The 10,288-nt window shown below is 39.6% G+C and overlaps 1 pseudogene; it reads left to right on the top strand.

Annotated features, from left to right (window-relative positions):
* Positions 1-8,929: 8,929 nt before the first annotated feature.
* LOC101393405 (olfactory receptor 8B3-like) lies at positions 8,930-9,852 on the top strand (annotated as a pseudogene).
* The last annotated feature ends 436 nt before the right edge of the window (positions 9,853-10,288 follow it).

The raw sequence follows: 10,288 nt of genomic DNA, 5'->3' as shown, positions 1-10,288 counted from the left end.
CTGAGGAAAATGGGTGGTGGTCATTGTGGTTGTGGACTCTTATTTCTTAGCCTGTGAGGAATATGGAAAATATTCTGAAGGTGTTCAACCAAAGGGCAATATACTTTTCATAGATATTGAGTTGCGACTGTGTACTCTGTACTGTACTTAGCAAGTAAACAAGACAGAAAAGATGTTTGTTCTTATGGAACTTACAGTTTATTGGAGAACACAGGAATTAAAGGGCAAAAAAATCTGATGAGGGGCCAGCCCGGTGGCGCAAGCGGTTAAGTGCGCGTGCTCTGCTGTGGGGACCCGGAGTTCGCCGGTTAGGAACCATAGGCATGCAAGGACACACCGCTTGTCAGTCTGTGCTGTGGCAGGCGTCCCATATAAGGTGGAGGAAGATGGGCATGGATTTAGCCCAGGGCCAGTCTTCCTCAGCGAAAAGAGGAGGATTGGCTGATATTATCTCAGGGCCGATCTTCCTCAACAACAACAACAACAAAAAGTCTGATGAGTGTTATGATCAAGGATCTGCCAGAATTTATGAGAATATAAATAATGACAGCTGACATTGACTATGTACCATGTGCCGGGCACTGTTCTACCCATTTTACTTACATTTTCTTCTTTCAATCCTATAACAACCCAATGAAATAGAAGCTATTTTTACCATTCCTATTTTACAAAGATGAACCAGAGGAGCAAAGATTAAGTAATTTGATCTGGGTATTATAGTCAGTAAGAGTGGAAATAGGACTTATACACACACTCCCTAATTCCACAGCCCCTATTCTTTTTCACAATGAGAAGAAATAAAGACCTCAATCACTGAAATATTACTATAACATCCAGGCAGAAGAGTCAGATAGAAATTTCTGGTAGGTTTTAAAATGTTCAACTTTGGAAAGGATATAAGACATTTCAAATTATTTCAGAGATAGCTTAGGAGAGAGAACAATTGAAGTGATATATTGCAATTCTTGAACAATTTCAAATAAAGAAATAAAAAATCCTGTAGGTAGAACCTTTGCAGAAAATTTTCCATTTAGGATGTGAGAAGAAAGAGGAAAAGAAACAATTCAACAGATTTTCTTTTAGAGATGAAGATGATGGGGAGACAGGAATTTATTTTTAGATCTGTCTTGGGAGATGTACAATCCCTAGAGTGACAGGAAAACTTCAGTAAAGTATTGAGTCCCTGAGGAACTAAAGAGAGATCATGGTTCAACGCGTAAACACAACCTTCTTATTTCCCCTTTACACGTAGAATCTATTCCCTGAGGAAGAGACTGAGCAAGCTACTCCCCTGTTTATAAGCAACTGCATTATATCATGACTCACATTAATTCATTCCATCTGCAACTTATCAAGTGGTAAATGTGATAAGAGTAAAGATTGTTTCTTTTTGTCTGCAGCTTGAGAGGTCTCAAAATCATATTCACAAATTATGCTCTGTAGTTCAAAAAGATTTACAGGGCATATACGAAATGAAGTCTAGGGGAGAAGTCAAGATGGCGGCGTAAGCAGACTCTGAACTCACCTTCTCCCACAGACAGAACCAATTTACAACTACTCATGGAAAAATCACCCTTGAGACAGAACTGAAAACTGGATCAGAGGAACTCCTGCAACAAAGGACAATCCTAATTGAGATGGAAGAGGCAGAAACTTCCTTCTGGAGAGAAAAAACACCACCTTCACAAGCCGCAGTGCTTCACGGCCGCCCGGAAGCAGCCCACAAGTCTGCAGCCATCCCTGGAGGAGCGGGTCCCTGAGCTGGAGAGTGCCCCTGCTGTGGGTATTGTGTGCCAAGCACAGTCGAGACGAGTGGCATAATATCTGACTTTGCCTGCTACTAAAGCATTGGGGAGTACACCCAGAAAAGCTGGTTCACAAAAAAATTAAAACAGGCTCTTAAAGGGTCCACATGCTAGCTCATCCATTTCAGAAAGCAACCTAAAATCACCAGAAAGAAAGGTGCACAGTGCTTTGGTGAAAAGAGACTCACCTGATAGGATCTGAGTGCATTGCAATGAGAGGTGAGACCTCTCCAGCGACTGGGACATTGGCGGCGGTCATTGTTGTGGCCTGGTGTGGGCATGCTGACACAGACGCCATTGGAGTTCTCCCTGGGGCCTCCACAGGTTGGCCCTACCTACTAGAGGACCGATTTAATCCAGCTCAGCAAGGGGAGGCACCCGACCCTAGATACTGGCCCCACCCAACAACAAGCCCTCAGACAACTTGTGGACCTGCATAGATTAGTGACTGGATTCTCAGCAGCCTGGCAACTGAGCTCACTTCAGTGGGGCAAGGCATGCACAAGGAGCAGGTGGAGAGTGTGGGGTGGTGGTGGAGTGTGTGGGGCTCTGGCCGTGGAGAGACTGGGTCCACTTCAGGAGGTCAGGGCGTGCACACGGGGCAGGACTGTGTTGACTGTGTGTGTGGACCTGTGGGTGGTAGGTCTTGTCAGCTACAGAGGACTTGTGCTTCTCAAAGAACCACATAGGGGGATTGCCCCACCTTCCAAAGCCTGAAACAATTGGGTGCTCCAGTGCCTGAGGCCAGTCCCACCCAGCTACAATCCTCAGAAAGCTGACAAGAGATCTAAAGGCTGGAGGCTTATAGCATTTGTAAGCCACTGAGCCTAACAACCTGCCACACTGGGGGCCTACTCACTTAAAAGAAATACTGCAACACAAATGTGGTATTAGAACTTGCAGCCAACTGTGCTGGGCTCCCCACACCTGATAAAGAGACTGAAGGGCCCACAACAACTACAAGCAGCTGAGCATTACAACAGCTTGCCAGGAGCATAACTCAGCCTCCCTGGGTGCCTACAGGGAGAACAAACAGGCCACAACAGAAGGACATACATAGCCCGCATAGGGGCCACCCCTGGAACATTGAGAACTGAGGGAAGCATACAACAGGCCTCCAAAGGCATCACTTATATAAGGTCACCTATCCAAGAGCAGGAGATGTAGCTGACCTACCTAATACGTAGACACAAGCACAGGGAAAGAGGCAAAATGAGGAGGCAAAGGAATAAAATCCAAGTAAGGGAACAGGACAAAACCCTGGAAAAGGAACTAAGTGAAACAGAAATGAGCAACCTACCTGACAGAGAGTTCAAACAAAGAGTGTTAAGGATGCTCACTGATCTGGGGAGAAGAATAGATGAACTCAGTGAGAATGTCAACAAAGAAATGGAAGATATAAAAAAGAACCAATCAGAAATGAAGAATACAATACTGGAAATGAAAAATTCACTAGAGGGACTCAAAAGCAGAGTAGAGGATACAGAAGAATGGATCTGCGAGCTGGACGAAAGACTAGAAGAAATTACCCAAGCTGAACAGGTAGAAGAGAAAAGAATTAAAAAGAGTGAGGACAGTCTAAGGAACCTCTGGGACAACATCAAGCGCACTAACATCCATGTTATAGGTATCCCGGAAGGAGAAGCGTGAGACAAAGGGGCAGAGAATCTATTTCAAGAAATAATAGATGAAAACTTCCCTAACCTAAGAGAGGAAACAGACATCCAGGTACAGGAAGCACATAGAGCCCCAAACAAGATAAACCCAAAGAGGCCCACACCAAGACACATCATAATCAAAGTGTCCAGAATTAAAGATAAAGAGAGAATCCTAAAAGCCATAAGAGAAAGACAAGTTACATACAAGGAAACCCCATAAGGCTATCAGCTGATTTCTCAGCAGAAACCTTACAGTCTAGAAGAGAGTGGCAAGATATATTTAAAGTGCTAAAAGGAAAAAACTTACAGCCAAGAATACTCTACCCAGCAAGGTTATCATTCAAAATGGAAGGAGAGATCAAAAATTTCCCAGATAAACAAAAATTAAAGGAGTTTGTCACCAAGAAACCAGTGCTACAAGAAATGTTAAAGGGACTGATTTAAGGGAAAAAAAGAAGACCACAAATAGGAAAAATTATCTATTTCCATAAGAGGGTAATGGATACAAATGCACAAAATAGAGGTTAGATATGATATCAGAAACATAAAAGGAGGGAGGAGGGGCGTTAAAAACTAGAGCTTTCAGACAAAGGCAAACTAAAGGGACCATCAGTTCTGTATAGAAGGAGAAAGGAACAGAGAAGGACTACTAAAACACTGAGAAAAAAAAAGTTAAAAAATGGCAGTAAGTACATACTTATCAGTAGCTACTTTAAACGTCAATGGACTAAATGCTCCAATCAAAAGGCATAGGGCGGCTGATTGGATAAAACAACAAGACCCATATATATGCTGCTTACAAGAGACACACTTCAGACCTAAAGACACTCACAAACTGAAAGTGAAGGGATGGAAAAAGATACTCTATGCAAATGGCAAGGAAAAGAAAGCTGGGGTAGCAATACTCATATCAGACAAAATAGACTTTAAAACAAAAACTGTAAAAAGAGACAAAGAAGGGCATTACATAATGATCAAGGGAACAATCCAATAAGAGAATATAACACTTGTAAATATCTACACACCCAATGTAGGTGCACCTAAACATATAAAGCAATTATTAACTGATGTAAAAAGAGAAATAGAGAGTAACACAATAATAGTAGGGGACTTTAACACTCCACTTACACCAACGGATAGATCATACAAACAGAAGATCAGTAAGGAAACATTGGCCTTAAACGACACACTAGAACAGATGGACCTAGTAGATATACACAGAGCATTCCATCCAAAAACTGAAGAATACACATTCTTTTCAAATGCACATGGAACATTCTCGAGGATTGATCACATATTAGGCTGCAAAACAAGTCTCCATAAATTTAAGAAGATTGAAATAATACCAAGCATCTTTTCAGACCACAACAGTATGAAACTAGAAATCAACTATAGGAAGAAAATCAGAAAAGCCACAAATACGTGGAGATTAAACAAAATGCTACTGAACAACGACTGGGTCAACGAAGAAATCAAAGAAGAAATCAAAAAATACATGGAGACAAATGAAAATGAAAATACGACGTGCCAGAATTTATGGGATACAGCAAAAGCGGTTCTAAGAGGGAAGTTTATAACAATACAGGCCTACCTCAACAAACAAGGAAGATCTCAAATAAAGAAACTAAAAATGCACCTAAAGGAACTGGATAAAGAAGAACAAACAAAGCCCAAAATCAGTAAAAGAAGGGAAATAATGAAAATCGAGCAGAAATAAATGAAATAGAGACTAAAAAAGCAATAGAAAAAATTAATAAAACCAAGAGCTGGTTCTTTGAAAATATAAACAAAATTGACAAACCATTAGCTAGACTCACCAAGAAAAAAAGAGAGAAGGCACAAATAAGTAAAATCAGAAATGAAAGAGGAGAAATTACAACAGACACTTCAGAAATACAAAAGATTATAAGAGAATGCTGTGAAAAGCTATATGCCTACCAATTCGACAATCTGGAAGAAACGGATAAATTCTTAGAATCATACAACCTTCCAAAACTGGATCAAGAAGAAATAGAGAATTTGAATATACCAATCACAGGTAAGGAGATCGAAACAGTAATCAAAAACCTTCCCAAAAATAAAAGTCCAGGACCAGATGGCTTCCCTGGTGAATTCTACCAAACATTCAAAGAAGACTTAATACCTATCCTTCTCAAACTCTTCCAAAAATTGAGGAGTGGGGGGACGCTCCCTAACTCATTCTATGAAGCCAACATTACCCTGATACCAAAAGCAGACAAGGACAACACACACACACAAAAATTACAGGCCAATATCACTGATGAACATCGATGCAAAAATCCTCAACAAAATACTAGCAAATCGCATACAATGGTACATTAAAAAGCTTATACACCATGATCAAGTGGGATTTATTCCAGGTATGCAGGGATGGTTCAACATTCGCAAATCAATCAACGTGATACATCACATTAATAAAATGAAGAATAAAAATCACATGATCATATCAATAGATGCAGAGAAAGCATTTGACAAGATACAGCATCCATTTATGATAAAAACTCTGAATAAAATGGGTATAGAAGGAAAGTATCTCAACATAATAAAGGCCATCTATGACAAACCCATAGCTAATATCATCCTCAATTGTGAAAAACTGAAAACTATCCCTCTAAGAACAGGAACCAGACAAGGATGCCCACTGTCACCGTCCTATTTAACATAGTACTGAAAGTCCTAGTCAGAGTAATCAGGCAAGAAAAAGAAATAAAAGGGAACCAAACTGGGAAGGAAAAAGTGAAACTGTCACTATTTGCAGATGACATGATTTTATATATAGAAAACCCTAAAGAATCCACCAGAAAACTTTTAGAAGTAATAAACAAATATGGTAAAGTTGCAGCATACAAAATCAACATACAAAAATCAGTTGCATTTCCATACACTAACAACGAAGTAGCAGAAAGAGTAATTAGCAATACAATCCCATTTACAATTGCAACAAAAAGAATAAAATACCTAGGAATAAACTTAACCAAAGAGGTGAAAGATCTGTACACTGAAAACTATAAAACATTGCTGAAAGAAATTGAAGAAGACACAAAGAAATGGAAAGATCTTCTGTGCTCTTGGATTGGAAGAATTAACATAGTTAAGATGTCCGTACTTCCTAAAGCAATCTATAGATTCAATCCAATCTCTATCAAAGTCCCAATAACATTTTTCACAGAAATAAAACAAAGAATCCTAAAATTCATATGGAACAGCAAAAGACCTCGAATAGCTAAAGGAATCCTGAGAAAAAAGAACAAAACTGGAGGTATCACACTCCCTGATTTCAAAATATACTTCAAAGCTATAGTAATCAAAACAGCATGGTACTGGTGCAAAAACAGACACACAAATCAATGGAATAGAATCAAAAGCCCAGAAATAAACCCACACATCTATGGACAGCTAATCTTTGACAAAGGAGCCAACAATGTACATTGGAGAAAAGAACGTCTCTTCAACAAATGGTGTTGGGAAAACTGGATAGCCACATGCAAAAAAATGAATGTAGACCCTTACCTTACTCCATACACAAAAATTAACTCCAAATGGATTAAAGACTTGAATGTAAGACCCGAAACTATGAAAATTCTAGAAGAAAACATAGGTATTATGCTCTTCGACATACGTCTTAGCAACGTATTTTCAAGCACCATGTCTGACTGGGCAAGAGAAACAGTAGAAAAAATAAACAAATGGGACTACATTAAACTAAAAAGCTTCTACACAGCAAAGGAAACCATCAACAAAACGAAAAGACAACCTAACAATTGGGAGAATATATTTGCAAACCATACATCTGATAAGGTGTTCATCTCCAAAATATATAAAGAACTCATGCATCTCAACAACAAAAAAACTACCAACCCAATTAAAAAATGGGCAAAAGACCTGAACAGACATTTCTCCAAAGAAGATATACAGATGGCCAACAGACACATGAAAAGATGTTCAAAATCACTAACTATCAGGGAAATGCAAATCAAAACTACAATGAGATGTCACCTCATGCCCATCAGAATGGCTATAATTAACAAGACAGGAAACAACGTGTTGGAGAGGATGTGGAGAGAAGGGAACTCTCATACACTGCTGGTGGGAGTGCAAACTGGTGCAGCCACTATGGAAAACAGTATGGAGATTCCTCAAAAAATCAAGGATAGAACTACCATATGATCCAGCTATTCCACTGTTGGGTATTTATCCAAAGAACTTGAAAACACCAATTTGTAAAGGTACATGCACCCCTGTGTTCATTGCAGCGTTATTCACAATAGCCAAGACTTGGAAGCAACCTAAGTGCCCATCAAGGGACGAATGGATAAAGAAGCTGTGGTATATATACACAAGGGAATACTATTCAGCCATAAGAAAGGATGAAATCCAGCCGTTTGTGACAACATGGATGGACATTGAGGCTATTATGCAAAGTGTAACAATTCAGAGGAAGAAGGTCAAACACCGTATGATTTCCTTCATTAAGTAGTAGATAATAACAACAATAAACAAACACATAGGGACAGAGATTGGATTGGTGGTTACCAGAGGGGAAGGGGGGAGGGAGGAGGGTGAAAGGGATAATTCGGTACATGTGTGCGGTGATGGGTTGTAATTAGTATTTGGGTGGTGAACATGATGTAATCTATGAAGAAATAAAAGTATAATGATGTACACCTGAAATTTTTACAATGTTATAAACCAATGTTACTGCAATAAACAAAAAATTAAAAAAAAAATAAAGGAAGCATTGAGTTTTTCTGGCCTAAGGATGGTGAGTTTCTAAATCCCATTTATGTGAATGTCCCTTTTGTTGTGTCATGAAATTCCTGAGATCTAAGATCTGGCCCTTTCTTTCCCATTTTATGCAATTCTGAGACTCAAGTGAAACTGGAGGTAGCATCTGTTCCAGGAAAAAACAGGGAATGTTTAGAAACATTAACGGGCTCAGAGGGTGCAGTTTCTCAGTCAGTAAGTTCCCTCCCCTTGGATGGAACTCACAGTCCTCTACATTTATGGCTTTTACTTCGTGACATGGGGCAGTAACTTAATCTCCCCTAGACATTGGTCCCTTCATTTTGGATTAGAAACAACCTTCTTCATTTCCAACCTACCAAGTCTAATCTGCATTAGATGCCAGCATCAGGTTGTTGAGGTTGAACACCTCCCTTTTCAGCAGTCATGTTTGCAAATGGCAGCACTGGCCTTCCCTCTATAGAATAAGTTAATGATGCCCTTTGGTATGTTTAGCTTTTAAAGGCTCTAACAGAGGGAAAATTAGTGTCATTCAGTATCATTATAATGGGAAAGGCAGACTCTATGGGTCCGGATTGGGCTAGTCTCAGATATTCCTGGCGTATATATACTCTTTTGTAGGACAAAATACTGTGGGAAGAGCTGGGTTTTCCTCTAACGTAACCCTTTTTTTCCTGTACTCACAGATCCCCTTGAAGAAGAATGGCTCCTGGAAATAGCTCTTTTGTGACTGAATTCATTCTGTTGGGATTAACAGACTAACCAGATCTCCAGCTCCCCCTGTTCTTCCTGTTTCTAGTAATGTATATGGTCACTGTGCTGGGAAATATGGGTTTGATAACTCTAATTGGGCTGAATTCACACCTACACGCTCCCATGTACTTTTTTCTGTTTAATTTGTCTTTAATAGACCTCTGTTATTCTTCTGTGATTACACCCAAAATACACCTAACTTTGTATCAAAGAATATTATCTCCTACATGGGATGCATGACACAGCTCTACTTTTTCCCTTTTTTTGTCATTTCTGAATGCTATATGCTGACATCAATGGCCTATGATCCGCTATGTGGCCATCTGTAAACCACTTTTGTATAACGTTACCAGGTCCCCTAAAGTATGTTCCAGCCTTATGCTTGCTTCATACTTGATGGCATTTTCTGGTGCCATGGCCCACACTGGATGCATGCTGAGACTAACCTCTGTGATGCAAACACCATCAACCATTATTTTTGTGACCTCCTCCCTCTGCTCCAGCTCTCCTGCATGAGCACCTACATCAATGAGCTGGTAAATTTCATTGTGGTGGGCATCAACATCATTGTGCCTAGTGTTCCCATCTTTGTCTGTTATGGTTTTATCCTCTCCAGCATGCTCCGCATCAGCTCCATGGAGGGCAGGTCCAAAGCCTTCAGCACCTGCAGTTCCCACATAATTACTGTTTCTCTCTTTTTTGGATCATGTTCATTTATGTATCTCAAACCATCTGGGTCTATGGATGAGAGAAAAATTTCCTCTGTCTTTTATGCTAATATGGTTCCCACAATGAACCCTTTAATCTACAGTTTGAGGAACAAAGATGTTAAAATTGTTCTGAGAAAAACCCTGAGTAGGAGAAAGTGTTGATCAGAAGCAGTGTCTTTGTACATGTAGTTTAGGACTGATAGATTCTCTTGTTTTATTACAATAGTTTAAGTGAAAGCCTTCTTATGCTATATCTTTGTTACCATGGCAAAGGAGATTTGAGTCTTCTCTCCATTTGTCTTCAATTTTTTAATAGTAGATCTTCCTTCCTCATCATTTCACAATTTCTTCTCCTTGTCACCATTTTACCTGTTCAAGAATAACATTAAAGAATAAATTTATCTCTGCTTTTTGCATTGTCATTATGGAGTTTCTTTTCCTCTCTTGGAAAAAGGTAAATGGTTCTGCAAATGATCAAGTAAAGTAACACTAGTGTGATGTTGTGCCATTGGGAAGTTTCTATCTGCCACTTATAATGTGCTATTGGAATCAGGATCTGATGCTCTGCTTCTACTCCTTTCTTTACATCCTCCACTGG

Source organism: Ceratotherium simum, chromosome 7 (assembly GCF_057802395.1).
Source record: "Ceratotherium simum simum isolate JZ-2026a chromosome 7, ASM5780239v1, whole genome shotgun sequence".
Taxonomy (NCBI): Eukaryota; Metazoa; Chordata; class Mammalia; order Perissodactyla; family Rhinocerotidae; genus Ceratotherium; species Ceratotherium simum.
This window is presented reverse-complemented; position numbering and strand designations above follow the sequence as displayed.